Source organism: Pogona vitticeps, chromosome 3 (genome assembly GCF_051106095.1).
Source record: "Pogona vitticeps strain Pit_001003342236 chromosome 3, PviZW2.1, whole genome shotgun sequence".
NCBI lineage: Eukaryota > Metazoa > Chordata > Lepidosauria > Squamata > Agamidae > Pogona > Pogona vitticeps.
In genome coordinates this window covers 109,661,599-109,677,437 of record NC_135785.1, presented here as the reverse complement: position 1 = coordinate 109,677,437, position 15,839 = coordinate 109,661,599, and the positions used below count along the sequence as shown (strand labels likewise).

At 39.8% G+C, this 15,839-nt stretch overlaps 1 protein-coding gene across 25 annotated transcripts in view; it reads left to right on the top strand.

Moving 5' to 3' along the window:
* Positions 1–15,839, top strand: part of ZMIZ1 (zinc finger MIZ-type containing 1) — a 458,362-nt gene that overhangs the window by 352,424 nt on the left and 90,099 nt on the right. The window contains exon 8 of one of the 25 annotated variants that reach the window (XM_078391053.1): positions 15,497–15,559. The exons of the other annotated variants lie outside the window; for them this stretch is intronic. The gene's annotated coding sequence lies outside the window, so the exon portion shown is untranslated. The remainder of the gene's footprint in view (positions 1–15,496; positions 15,560–15,839) is intronic. 25 annotated transcript variants of the gene reach the window in all.

Here is a 15,839-nt window from a genome sequence, read left to right as displayed (position 1 = left end):
ACAAGAGCTTTCTAACACACTGCAAAGGACTTTTGAAATTATTAAAAGACATAGTAACCCTTAGGTTGTATGTTGGTGTTTGTATTCATCCAAGTAGCTTGATCAGTGTATAACCTAGCAAGCCTCAAAGAGTTTCGGATTGCCCAGGCACAGTATAAATGCAACAGGCCTCCCCTGTTAGTTGCCCACTCTCTGTTATTCAGCCCTGATATGCATTTGGCAAGGCTTTATCAAAACACTTAGGATTCCTCTCCAGTGAGGACTGAGGCAGCTCTAATTGTTAATGACTTGGAATAACTTTAAGTGAAAATCAAAGAAGAGAGTTTCAGAGCAGGAGAACAGTTGAACATTAAAAAGACAAAAATCATGACTATGTAAGAACTACACAATTTTAACACTGACAATGAAGAAATTGAAATAGTTAGAGATTTTGTATACCCTAGTTCAATCATGAATCCAAATGGAGACTTCAGCCAAGAAATCAGAAAACCAGGACTAGGAAGGGCAGCAATGGAGTTGCTAGAAGAAATCATGAAGTGTAAGGACATGTTACTGGAGACCAACACCAAGATACTGTATTGTATTCCTAATCTCTATGTACTGGTGTGAAAGCTAGGCAGTAAAGAAAGCTCACAGGGGGAAAATGGTTTCTTTATGGTGCTAAAGAAGAGCTTTGTAGGTACCCTGAACTGCCAGAAAGACGAACAAGTGCATTTTAGAGCAAATAAAATGTTGAAACTGAGGCTGTCCTACTTTGGGCACAACATGAGGGGGCAGAATTCTGTGGAAAAGAAAATAATTCTGGGAAAGGTCAAAAGCAGCATGAAAAGAGGAAGACCAAGTAAGAGATGGGTTGATTTCCTAAAAGAAGGCATAAACTTGAGTTTACCAGAGCTGAACAAGGCTGTTGAGGGCATGCCATTTTGAAGCTCTCATTCTTAGGGTTGCCCTGTGTCAGAGGTAACTTGATGGTATGTAATGACAATTGTTGCTTTGCACAGAAAAAGCAGTTTGTCATTTTATGCTTCTGGATTTAAAAATCAGTACTACATGGCACCACTTTCAAATGAATAGATATAGAGTACAGTGGGGTCTCTACTTAAGAACGTCTACTTAAGAACAATCCAACTTAAGAACAGCTCCATTTGCTAAATTTTGCTTCTACTTGAGAACAGAAATCCAAGATAAGAACAGGAAAAAAAACCCTTTCCTGCTCTTTTTTTAACCTTAGGTCATCTTAGGTTAAAAAAAATTCTCTCCCTAGTGGTAGAGTACGTATTAACCAGCTTTGCATTAGTTCCTATGGGAACTAATGCTTCAATGTACAAATGCACCTCTACATAACAAAAAAACAGCCAGAACGGATTAATTGGTTTTCAGTCCATTCCTATCGGAAATTTTGCTTCAACTTAAGAACGTTTCAACTTAAGAACACCATTCCAAAACGGATTAAGTTCTTAAGTAGAGGTTCCACTGTAGCAGATTTTTCTCTGTTTGCTCCCCCTGTCTTCCAATTAAGTATGTCTTTTCTTGCAGCATTTTCAGAAATAGGGTTCATGGTTAATGACCTATGACAATGGGTGGAGAAGGAACACAGAAGTGGGATTTTCACTCACTCCCCCATCCTTTGTCCATCTAAGGAGCTTATTCAGATCAGGGGGAAGTGAAACCAATGTGGAGGATATATCAGGGGTCTCCTACCAACTCTCCTTAAACTGAAGAAGCTACTTGGATGAGTAGTGAAATGGTTCAACCTAATAAGAAAGAAGTCCAGTTGCCATGACTCAACTTCCAGATAACCTTGCCTGGGTGACTGAGAATCTTAAAAAGTAAGGTTCACGTAGTTATAATGGAAATCTCTTTTGTCCAGACTGTGGTTTTTTAGAAGCAATTTGCTGACATTGGCTATGGAGCATGTATTAATTTTATCGTGACTCACTGTGGTCTCTGGCCAAAGTGGTTTAGCAGGTTGTCATCTCACTGTAAGTTCTGTGCATCCAAAGAACTGGAATACACATATAACCAGTACTACTGCAGGTGGCATGGTATGTTCAAATATGATGATTGTTGTTTTTTAAATCCAACTGAAGTGAGGTTTTGAAACATACTGGATAAGCCATAGGGAAAATTCACTTTAACCCGGATAACAAACACACCTTCACAGTAGGCCGGTATAACCTACAACCCACCAAACAAAGCACAAATTCCCACCACCTGTGTTTGAAGCCTGTCATTGGTGATGTCATATTGTATTGCCTGCCTTGAAGTGCAAAAAGAAAGGCAGCTTGCAAGCCACAGGATATTGCTAACAGGTAAATTACTTGTGTGGGCATACTGTAGAAGCAGGGGAAATAAGTTGTGTAAAGACTGACAAGATAAAAGGGAGTTGTGTTCTTCAAGTGCCAAACTGGCTTATTAAGACGGTGCCATCAATTAATAAAGTCAATATTAATTCAGTCTTTTATTCCAGCTGGCTGTTTAATTGCATTTTCTAAAACATTTTGAATATCTCTTTAGAAAAAAAACAAGTCAAGCCTGCCTCTTTGTTCTTTTTTTCTTTTTTTGGCTTGTGTAATCATTTTGAGAGGTTCCTCCTCCCCCACCTCTAATGGTTGGTAAATATCTTATTTTAATCTAATGGAAAATCCATCAAGAAGAACTCTTTTTCTCTGTTTTGGATGTCCAATTAAGCTCAGTCATTCACTACTTTCAGAGTTTTATAATCTCTTCCTGGAATGTTATGTTTAGCCTGTTTTAATACCTCGTTAATCCCAGTTGCAGTTTCCTATTGATGGTATATTATGTGAATCCAAACTATAAAATGTTAATCTAGAGACTGACCAGCCTGCTGGGTGCAGGGGGGGGGGCAGATGTAAGCTGTTAAATGTTTAGATTTTGACTGGAACTTAATTCAAGGGCTAGTAATTAGTTTACCTTGAAGAAATCTTCTACTAAACTCTGAAGCCTAAAATTCTTCCACAGTGGGTCACAATAAAGTTAACACATGTTCCATAGAAAGCCCAAAATTCTTCTCGTGTTGCATCTCTTTTTGAATGCGATAACCATATAACATTACAAACACGAACAATCAGAAAAGAAAGGTTAGTGATAAGATAAATGTTTGGAAATGTGCATCTAGATTTCCTTTTGACCATCTGGCTTTCTAGTGGAATTGTGGGATTTTATAAAATTATTCATGGTAAGTAGATAATATGAGAGCTTGATGTCATACAGTGAAGCAGAATTGTGTGAAATCCAGGATGCTTTTTTTCTCACAATGCATAGTTGCTATGGAAATCACAGCTCCAAGGTACCATACTGGCTGCCAACTGGAAAAGCTCATAATGGATAGTCTATCAGTGGTAAAGAGTCATGAATGTAGTATATTCATATTCATTCTGGAGTATTGTGTTCATTTCTGGACATTATACTTTAAGAAGGATGGTGACAAACTAAAAGAGGCTCAAAGAAGGACAACAAGGATGATCAGCGGACTGGAAACAAAGTCCTGTGAGGAGAAAGTGAAAGAACTGGGCATGTTTAGCCTCAAGAAAAGAAGACTGATGGGAGGTATTATAGTACTTTTCAAATACTTGAAATATAGTCATACAGAGGAGAGGCAGGATCTGTTCTCGATCATCCCAGAGTGCAGGACATGTAATAATGGCCTTAGGTTCCAGGAAGCAGATTTTGGTTGAATATCAGGGAAACTTCTTCTGTTAGAGTAGTATGACAATGGAACTAATTCCCTTAGGAAGTGATGAGTGCTCCATTGCTCAAGGCATTCAGGAGAAAATTAGATGCCCATCTATCAGATATACTTTAATTTGAATTCCTACATTGAGTGGAGTGTTGGGCTCGATGGCTTTATGGGACCCTTCAGTTCCATTATTCTGTAATTCTATGATAAATATTCCCTCCAGTACCAAAGACAATATGCCTCATTCTATCACTTGCTGGAGAACAGGGGCAGCAGGGGGTCATGTCCTGCTGGCAGTGTTTCCTTGCGCAACTGCTTGGTTGTGGTGTGAAAAGAATCTGGACTTCATAGCAAGGTTGTTCTTTTTGTTCTTGTTGAGGTGCTTTTGTAACAAAAGGGTGTCAGAGCCAAACCAGCTGTACTTATTTATTGGGAGGGGAGTGTATCCCACGTCTTGTGTGATGAATCCAAAGCAGTTCATAATCTAGCATTTGAACTGCAAAAGGCAAAATTAACACAGATAAACCTGGCAAGAGTACAAAGCTAGCCTTGTAGAATATGTACCGGCCGGCTCAATCCAGTCATTTCATGCTGGCTGTCTTATTGTCCTCTGGCTGCCCTAAGGTTATCTGATAGAGAAAGCATTCATTTGTGTCTCAGAATCTCTTATCAAAGGACCATGGACCATTGGGGGGGGGGTGAGGCCCATGTGTGGGTGGATGGGGGGTTTGCAGGGTGGGTGGGGCACTTGTGCACACGTGTGGGGGTGCGTGTATGCGTGGGGGGTGTACGTGTGGGTGGCAGGAGATCTGTCTCTGTGGCCTGGTCCTGCCAAGGCCACGGCCCAGTAAGGGGCCAAGGATTGGGGACCTCGGCCTTATCATACATTAAGGGGCTGAGCAGAGACCCTTTTCTGGGTATCTCTGGCATTTGAAGCATGATGCAATAATGGGCAAGAAGAAAGTGGGATTTTTTTAACTTTGGATGTTTTGCCCAGACGAGCTCACTTGGTTCCTACTTTGATGTCAGGCAATTACCTTATTTTTCCAGACCTCTTAAATTTTGTTTTATTTCTGCTACTTAAATTTAATTTGTTCTCTTGTTGGTTTTCCTGCTTTGTTGTGTGTTGCAGTAGTTGGTTTTATGTGGCATTTTTACAGCATATATAATTTAAGTTGCCCTAGGTCCTAGGAGGTATTTGAAAGGCTAGAATATTGCATGCGTGAATCAATGAGCAAGCATTCAGACTTGGCATAATTCCTCCTGCATTCTGACGTGGTACAGTCTTGGCAGAATATTGCTGTGTGCCCTTTTAGAACATTAACATCTGCTTCCAGTTGACTACAGTGGAACACTGAGGAGGAAGGAAATCCTAGCCATGTAATCTCTATATAACCATTTAAGCCTTCATGAAATCAGACGAACGCCTTGTATTTGGATTGCCAGTATATTCCTATTTTCATTCCCCTTTTTTCCTCTGCAGCACTACAAAAATGCAGAACTTCGTCTCTGCCACCTCAGCAAAACATCTGGCCTAAACCATGGTCATCCTTAGTTTAGATTATTGCAGCCTAGAGAAATCTGCTCTAGGCGGTTCTTAACTGGTCTTCCTTGGCCTGCTCAGTTTGGTCTCCTATAATTTATCTAGTTCTCTACTTCCAAAATAACTCACCCCTCTTGTACTTTGATCATATAACACTCCTCTCTCGGACTGAACCATGGCTCCCTTTCACCTCCTGCATCCAGCAAAATGGCCCTCTCTTGACTTTAGGAGTTTCATGGCTTAGTGGTAAAACTGCAGTACTTCAGCCAAGACTCTGCTCAGGATCTGAGTTTGATCTTGACAGGCCCAGGTAACTGGCTGAAGGTTGAGTCACCCTTCCATCCTTCCAAAGTGGTGGTGGTGGGAAATGTGTAGCCTGCATAATTAAATTGTAAACAGCCCAGAGAGTGTTTTAACCACTGTGGGGTGGTATATAAGCAGCACACTTTGCTTTTTGTTTTTACATCCAATATATCCCTGTCTGTGATCTTTGCTCGTCCTTCTCCACTATGTCCCTGTCTGAAAGTTTCTTCTTCAAAAGATACCATTATTTCTCCCTTGCTATCCTGTATGCATGGAGCTATTTCCCAGAACACCTGCCTGTTACTGCCTTCTTTTCCTTTAGCCCACTTCTGAAAATTCACCTTTTAAGACTTTGATACAGTTCCTTAATTTGCCTTATACTGTATACTGTAACTCATCTTGTTATTAAATCTAGGCACTTCTCAATGAAACAATTACATTGGTTCATTGTTTACCACACCTGCAGTCCTCTCATCCTGTGCTTTTTCCCTGGGTCAGATTTTTGGGAGTGTAGACCATGCCCTCTGATGGCACATACAGTACTGTATTAATAGCAGTAGAAGAAAGAATAATAATTACTCAGCAGCAGCATTTCAAGGAAGAACAAATACTGTCTATAATTAAAGTAACCCCTCCTCGGAAGTTAATATTTTACAAGCAAAATAAATGTGTGTTTCTATTTTAATTTACAATTTGTGGAACTTAAATGTGATGCCAAGTTCTTTTTGCTGTATTGTACAATCTGAGGTAAGCACGCTGTCTGCAGCAGAAGGATAAAACCATAGTGCCTACATTTCATGTTTTCTTACTCTGAGAAGTCAGTTTTCTTAACTTTATATATAAACATTGCACCTACTGGTAGCAGTGTTTTTTATTTTTAACAGTGAATTATATTCTTCAGTACTAAACAAAAATGCCTTAGAAAACAAAAATATTGTAAGGACGAGTCATAAACACAGAGAATTACCATACAATTACAGTCTGGAAGCATCAGCCAAAAGATATAATCATGTAGACAAGAAAAATACAGCAATAAATCTCAGTACAATTGTTACTGTTTACTGTGGAATTACATACTGAATTCATCCAAGATGTGTCAACATGGAAAATCTGAGTGCTGGGACAGGTGACTTCAAAACTTGCATTTATGAGTGTGTTTTCCCTCTTTGCCCAGTATTGCAAGTACTGTCGTGTTTCCCCGAAAATAAGGCAGGGTCTTATATTAATTTTTGCTCCAAAAAACACATTAGGGCTTATTTTCAGGGGATGTTTTATTTTGCAGTCATATCATCTTCTTCTGGTTGCTGCACAATGGCAGAGGGCAGGGTTTCACTTAACTAGGGCTTATTTTGGGGGTAGGGCTTATATTACGAGCATCCTGAAAAATCATACTAGGGCTTATTTTCAGGTTAGGTCTTATTTTTGGGGAAACATGGTAGTACTAATGCCGCTGCTATTTATCCAATCACGTAAGTGTCAGAAAAGATTCTTCATAGCAGCGGGTTGACAGTGACCTACAACATTTAACTTGCAAGTTTTGATGTGTCAAATTACTGTGCTTTGCCTGCCTATTTGTTTTTACAACTGCAACATTTGGAAATTGCTGTATGACAGTTATTGTACTATCTCATGACCTAGAGGATAATCCTTAGGTTTGCCAATTACTATCTCCCTCTTGTTATTACTACCAAAGGAAATCACTGATATTCCTTCAGGTGTCTTTTCCTTGATGCATCAGTTATGGTATATTGTGACTTAATGTGTCATGCCATTGACAGAAGCACAGTCAAAGAGCATCATCATTGTCCTGGGGTCTTATTTTGAAGGGGCTCCTTAATAAATCTAGCAGATTAGTACATATGCTTGGGTTTTTTGCAATGACTGATTTCTCATTAAAACTGTTTCTGTTGGTGTAAAATCTGATGAAATATGGTGATTTTCCAACTGGGCCTTCAGCAGGAAACTGTTCAGTGTTTCTCTTCTTTACAGAAGGCACATTAGCATTCAGAAGTGGTTGTCCTCTTCCTGAAATCCAAAAACAGACAAAAAGCAGGTTCATGCATCTATCTCATATAAAGTGGTGCCTCGCAAGACAAAATTAATCCGTTTCACGATTAATGCCGTCCAGCAAAATTTCGTCTTGCAAAATTTAGGAATGCATTGAATAGGAATGCATTGAAATTTAATTAATGCGTTCCTATGGGGGGGGAGTCAGAAACAAAAAAAAATTAAAATAAAGTCACCAGGTACTGTAGACTGAGCCCGGCTCCTCACAGTGCCTTGGTAGCCCCCAAAAAGCCAGAAAAAGAGTGCCAAACAGCTGAGAGCCCGGACCCAGCAGAGAGGCGGCAGGCATTTTGTGCTCTTCTCCGCTCCTGCCCCCCCCCCCCCGTCTCACAGCTAAGCGGCACTGGGTCTTAGAGGCTTCCCTGGGCTTGCCCAGCACCGAAAAATATAGGGAAAAAGAGCTGGAAATAAAAAAGGTGCTTTTCCCCTGCCCCTGGAAAAGCCTCTGAAAGCGGCACTTTGCCACCGGGGGGCTGCCCCCAGCCACCGCCCCTCCCCCAATCGCTTCCAGAGGTCCCCCGCCAGTCCTCTCATGGTGCTGGGAAGACTGGTGGGAGACCTCTGAAAGTGGCGCTGGGTGCGGAGGGGAGGGGGGCAGGGGGTGGCTACTGATATTTATGAATAAGCCATCACAGTCTTGAAGCTCCCAAAGTAAATGCTGGTGAAGCAGAATCCTCTCTCCTGGTTCGCTATTCTGTTTTGGTAGCCAAATGCTGTGTTGAAACTGTCAAAGGTAGTTTCTACTGCTAAGTGCTGTAGTGATATCTGAATTTTGTCAAAACACTGTACCTTGATGTTCTGTAAATAGAATGCCAAAGAACCTAGCAGTAGAGCACTGCCTTAAAACAGTTGATAACAAACTTCAGTGTAAAAACAAAAAAAGAAAAATTAAAATATTCCGTACATGTCACCTTTCAGATCATGGTTTCCAAAATACCTTTCATGGCTTTCTTAAATGATGAAACAATATGGACTTATCATTCCTCATTAGGACTCAGGCACACAGTATAGATATGGTCAATGTTTCTTCTAATTTTCTGCCAGTAGTAGGTGAGGGCCCTGCCCCGTGTGCACAGGGTTCCAGCCGGAACTGGAACCAAGTGGGTGGCAGTACTGGCTGTGGATGCATGGCAGTGGTGCAGTGCTATGTGGCTGCACACCAGCACAGCTTAGAGGGAACATTGAATATGGTATCTGAATATAATTTCATAACAGGCTATATTTTCATGATGTCTTTCCTATTAATTTCTTGTGAATGTCAACAAAGATACAATGCACAGAGCTGTTTTCATACGAACCATGCACATGATGATTAAACACTGCAAAGCAAAAATAAGTGTGTGTGTGTGTGTGTGTGTGTGTGTGTGTGCGTGCGTGCGTGTGTGTGTGTGTGTGTGTGTGTGTGTGTGTGTGTGTACTCACTGCCTGGAATGAACAGCTTGTTCTGCAGTCGTGCAGACAGATGAGCTACATACGCTGGAGACTATGGAACAAATTCTCACTTGTGTCTGGATGACATGGTTAGTACTGCAGGCAGGATCTTATGCAATTGCTGTTCTTAACTAAAAATAAATATATACCAAAGCATAGAAAACTACGTGCCATGAAAGAAGACAAAGTCTTCTTCCACCCAGGCCATGTAATTTTATGAAGATGAACACTGAGGTGAAAATGAAACCTTGGAACAGTTGGTAGGCCAGTGGCCATTGGACATAAGAGTAGCCTTCCCACAACATCTTTGGTGACCTCCCTACAAGGAACTATTTAAGTTCCAAAAGCCATCTTGGAAGTTCCATTTTGGAGACAGAAAGTGCAAAGTATATATATTTCAATATATACTTACTATTTCATTTTGTATTGGTGAGAGCTGCAGAAGAGAGTGAGGAGAAGCAGCCTCTATTTAGAATAGAATTACATTATAATTAATTTATTACAGTAAAAGACCAGCACTAAAAATACTGTAGTATTAGAAACTATAACAGTGTACAGGTGATTATTTGAAATTCTCCATTTTATCTGTTGATAGACATGTTCACCAGATTTCTCCAGAGAATGAGAAACTGTGAATTAGGGTCTCAAGGTATGCTGATCTGTGGCGATATTGTAGTACATCTTTGTTCTCCTCCAAAGTACTTTTGGGGTGGGTTTTTTTTTTTTTGTTTTTTTTGTTTTTTTTTTTTTTTTTTTTTTGCATGGCCACTGCAGCTGGCCACCAAATACATTCCTCTGCAATCTCTTTCACCTGAAATCAATTTAGGATCTTGTGGTGGTGATGGTGGGGCGGCAGCTACGAAACAAAATGGTGGAGAAATTTTGGAAAGAGTTCTGCAGTATGACACATACGCTCTAGTTTCTCAAAAAAAGAAAGAAAAGAAAAGAAAAGAAAAAAGAAGAAGGCTTCTGATAAAATTTGACTATTTTCATTCTTCAGGATTTTCACTCAACCCCCCCCCCCCCGGTCCTTTGTCCATCTAAAGAGCGTATTCAAAACAGGGGGAAGTGAAACCAACATGGAGGATATATCAGGGATCTCCTACCAACTCTCCTCAGATCGAAGAAGCTACTTGGATGAGTAGCTGAACGTTTCAACCTAATAAGAAAGAAATGCAATTACCATGACTCAACTTCCACTTAAACTCACCTGGATGTCTGAGAGTCTTCACAGATATATTCTTCAGCATCTTTGCCAGGCTTTTCAAATGTTACATTCTTGATGGGCCACCTAGTCTCTACTGCAGATGCTTACAGTACAGCGCCTTCCCCATAAAATCTACCCCAGGTATGAGGGAGCACACCTTTGTATCCAGGTTTGGGGAAAATGTTTAACTAGTTCCCTGCTATATTTTTGCTCCGATTTTCCCCAAAAGAGGCCTCCTTGTTTTATTTTATTTTATAAGCATTAATTGAAGGTGCAATACATAATAATATCACTGATTCACTCTCAGGACCATTTATTTCTTTTGGTTACATTTTTGAACTCACCATATGATTAGAAGATGGCCGACAGTACTGTACTGCATTTTTTCTTCTTCCTGTAGCTCTTCTCTTCATCCTTCTTCCCTGAATGCTCATACATCTTGTTCTGAAAAAGCCACATGGGAGGAGTTACTTCATGACATCATCCTCTGGGCAGATATATGGGAAGCAGGGGATGCTGCCGTCACAGAGATTACTGCATAATAAAAGCCAAGACATGTACACACTTTTCAGCCAGCACAAGTAAAGCAAGCATGATAATCTGGACGTCATCTATGTTTTTTTTCCTCAAAGATTATTGCTTTTTTATCAAATTCAATGAGAATGGGCAAAACTCTTAACAGGCAATATTCTATCACAGCACTCTCACCTTGTTGGAGTCAGCAAGTGTGGGTCTCCCAGCCAGATGAGGAATTGTCACAACTTCCTCTTTGTTGGTCAGTTTTCCTCTGGGCTAATAAAGCAACTAAATTTTTGTAGTTCTGGGTAAAGAACTATCTCTCCCCCACTCGAGCATTGCCTTCAGGTGTTCACATAGTTTAGCTACATGTTGGAATAATTAAATCAAGATGCAAGGCGACATAGCAATATTCTAGTAATATATGTTGGAGCCACAGACTACTCCCCAAGTATATTTGTGTGCTTGGCTGTAGCAAAGCCCACCAGACCAAGGAGTACCTGAAAGCTACGAATTCTGTTGTGGCCCAAGCTTTCATAGATAAGAGCCTACAGCAGCAAACACATGTTTTTATATACCCTGTTTATTCGTTTTAGCTTCTTTCATCTTTTTTTTGAGGGGGGGAAGGAACTGTAAAGGGTTATGAAGCCGATAGTTTTGGGGACTCTTTAGTCTTCTGTGTTGGCCAAAGATGAACAATTTTTTAGAAGAATGAGAGTTCCACAAAAATATTACTAGTTCGTTTATTCCTGCAACGTGAACATTTTGTTAAGTAAAATATTCTGTTTCTTTTTTTAGTATTTATAGATTCTTTACCTTTTTCACTGGAATGGCCAGTTCATTCTTTTGTGTGACTGCACAAACATGAAAGGCCAATTTGCCTTTTTGTAAAATGGTTTTATGCCTCATTATAATCTCATTCTTCCAGTCTTTGAATTAAATAGGCCCATTCTTTTTGTTCTCTCCTCTTTGAAAGCCTCTAATTATTTCACCACCAATGTACCACACCACACATACCTTCCCTTCGAATTTGAAGTATCTTTCTTTGAGAAGGGGACAGATTACCCTGAAGCAAACAAGGTACTCTAAGTGAAATAGATGCCGTGTTGCGCTGCATCTATTGTTCTGTCAATCTGTCTTTTCCCTTGTGCACTGATCAGGTGTCTGTCTGATCAAGCAAAATCTAAGGTTAGAGCATGGCATCTAAAAATTGTTATGTACCATCAAGTTGGAACCAATTTATGGCAACCCTGATAGAGCTTTTGAGGTAGGTGAGATACTTTATTTAAAGAGTGATTTAATCAGTTCCATGTCTCTGTGGGTGAGCAGGGATTCAAACCCAGACCTCCTGAGTCCTAGTCCATCTCTCTATCAACTACACACAGTGGGTATAGTGAATAGAATGTCTAAAAATAGCAGCGCAGAATTCGAACGTGCAATAGAGAAGCAAGCTTGTCTATCCATTAAGTTGTTCACAGGGTTCTCTATCCCCATAACTCTTACTCCCTCACCTTCTCTTTGTTCCTTCTTGCCCTCCAGATTTACCTACCATATTGGGAACTATAACCATGATGCTTATCACTGGTGTCTTCTGGCAGGGGAATTCTTTGCGAGATGCTCTGACTCATATAGTGGGTTGTGCGTCTTAATAGGTCTGAGGGATGGGGGCCTCTTTAACAGGATAGAGGTTCTCAAGTAATATATTGACCAGCTTAACAAGGTCAGGTAAAACTTGCAGAGTGAAGCTGGGAAAGCTGTAGGCCATAATTAAGTATATGTGCAGAGAAGACTGAGATTTGGGAGGACAGCTGTGAAGGAACTAGAGAAGATCATCAAATGCAAGGATGTGTCACTGGAAATCAAGGCCAGGACCATCATCACAGTTGTACTTCCAATTACTATGTATGGATTTGAAAGCTGGACAGAGAAAAAAACAACAACAGGAAATAGTTTGATTTGTTTGAAATAGGGTGCTGGAGGAGAGCTTTCAGGATGCCTGGAACCACCAGAAGTACAAACAAGTCCTAAATCAAATCAATCCTGAACACTCCAGAGGCAAAAATGGCAAAACTGAAGCTGTTGTACTTTGGGCACATCATGAGAATGCAAAACTTGCTGGAAGAAATAGTAGAGCTAGAGGAAAAGTTGAAGGCAGCAGGTGAAACCAAAACCAAATAGGTGAATTCACTCCATAAAGGAAGCAATAGCGTTGGGTTTGCAGGAGCCAAGCAGGGCTGTTGAGGACAGGATGTTGTGGAGGTTACTCATTTATAAGGGTGTCATAAATTGGAGGAAACTTGAAAGCACATAAAAATTAGGGTAGAAGTTTAGTATCAACTTTTATTTTGAAAGTAATACGATTGTGGTGTTTTGCAAGTTACCTATTACAAGCCTTTAGAATGTTGTAAAGTCATGAATGAATGAAATTGTGGCTTCCAGAACGTTTTTTGGGAGTGCCTTGTGATTTCTATCAGTCTTAAAAATTAGTGATCATTTTCTTTGTATTTAATTTTCAAACTGTTACGTAATTAGAGCTCTTCAATAAGACATTTTTCTTATTAATTATAGTTCTATTTATTTATTTATTTATTTATTTATTGATTGATTGATTGATTGATTGATTGATTGATTGATTGATTGATTGATTGATTGATTGATTGATTGGATTTATACCCTGCACCATCTGGCAACCAGGCCACTCTGGGCAGAGTATAAATCCAATAAATAAATTACATATGTTAAACTCTTTATAAAATCAGGGTGCTACTCAGTTAAAACAATAATAATACAGGAAAAACACAGTAGATCAGTTAAGTTCAACACCACATAAAAATGCAACATTCTCTATGTAATATTCTTGAAGGCTTTTACAACCGGGATCAGATGGTTGTTGTAGGTTTTTCAGGCTATTTGACCATTTTCTGGAGGTTTTTCTTCCTAACGTTTCGCCAGTTTCTGTGGAACTGTGAAGCTCAATTTCTCAGCACTGAATTCAGCCACCTGAATTGGGCCCTACAGGCAAATGGCTATTTCAAGAATGAAATCACAAGAGCCATCAAACGAAGAAAACAACACCAAACTGAAAAAGAAAAACACCCACCCACAAATAAAGTATTTCTGCCATACATCAAAGGGTCATGGTCCGCATGGGGAAACTGTTGAGAAAACACAACCTACAAACAGTATTCAGGTGCACCACAAAAATACAACAAATGTTATGGTCAACAAAGGACAAAAGGGATCCCCTCAGCACTGCAGACTAAAATAGCCGGAAAAATCAGCAGTAGCTGAACATGCCCTGAAACAAGCTGGACATAAAATCCTATTTCAAAATACAGAAGTACTAGATAACACCAGCAATCATTATATTAGACTACATTATATTAGAGTGGTCAATATGACCAGATAGGCGGGGTATAAATGGAATCAATAAATAAATACACAGGGAAGCCATTGAAATCCACAAACACCAGCACAGCTTCCAAAAAAAAAAAAAGAGCATCTAAAAATTAACAAAGCCTGGCTCCCAGCACTGAAAAGTGCAGCCTGCAAAACGATCAATGAACTCTACCCAACCACAAGGACCGGTGATTACTGCACACAAGAGACTAGCTAATGAAACCCATCAATGACAGTGACAGATCATCTCCTTATCACAACAATACATGAATAACAAAAGCATGCATAACAAAAACAGAAATCACCCAATCTCCTGAAAAGAACAAAACCTGATCCCACAGCTACAATCAACAATCCTACACACTACACCAGAACACAGACAGAGTTCTAGCTCTTGTCCTCTGAAGATGCTGGCCACAGAGATTGTTGAAACGCTAGGAAGAAAAACCTCCAGAACATAGCCAAACAGCATGAACAACCATTCTCTATGTAGCTTGATACAGTAGAATACAGATTACCAGTTTAAAGGTAGTATCAGGTACAAGAGCTTTAAAAAGGTTGCATCCCAAGAATTTACCTGCTTAGCTAAATTATCACTTTTCTGTCATTGCTTTATATATGTGAAACATGATGCGTCTACCAAGAAGAGGTCCCTGCTGGCTCTTCAGGCAGGCAAGACGTTGAAAATCAGGGTCCTTGTTTTCAAGGAGAACTTAAATATGAGCAGGAACCTGTCTTCTGCTAGCAATTTGCTTTCCACTTGTAGCAAGTGGAGACAGAGGGGAAGGGCTAGTTGCTCCCATCAAATCATGGTGACTCTGTAAAGGTTTCAGGACTAAACTGCTAGTAAAATCCCTAAGAGAAGAGATGAGACATAGCCTTCTATGGGATAATGGTTACTCATGAGAAATATTTAATATGTTGTGTTGAAGCAGTCAAGGAATTTGAGAAGCACAGCTTGCCAAGCACCTACTCTGATTATGTTTTATCACCTAATATCAGTCTTATCCATAATACTTTGTTTTCTATGAATATAAGAATCAGGGTTTTATACATTGTTAAATAAATATGAATCGGTAAATATAGATTATGAAGACCAGAATAAATTAATTGGTCTTCCATTCTTCCCACTGTAGAGTGGAAATGTTTAGCAATTCAACCTGCAGAGCCAGCTTTCATCCTTCCCACTATCCACAAAACCTAGACATGTTCTTGATTAGATGCTAAGCTTTACTCTTCGTAGAGGCAACAAGTTGTTAAATATATAGAGGCATCTGTTCTTTCTTCATTCAGTGTTCCATAAACTAACATAATTTTGCATCTGTGTAAGGTGGCGTAATCTAAGTATGTGGCTCCATCTGCCTATCTTTCTGGTTTGAATACATCACAGAAGGTAAACAAGCAAAATATTTTCTTTACATAATATTGATTTGTTTATTTTGCTTAGTTATTGAAGCAATGTCTGTTTGCTTTTTCTTCCTGGGAAATACTAAACAGCAAGTCTGTGTTCGCCATATATTTTCTATGCTATGTCAGATTCAAGTTGCCCTTTGCCATGTGCCATGCGTGGGAAATCTCAGCTTGCTGTGAGTTCCAATGGCTCACTGCTGTCTTGCATGGAAGAGGAAAGGAGCCAGGGTGTTCATTTGAATTTTCAAGACCTTCCTGTCCAC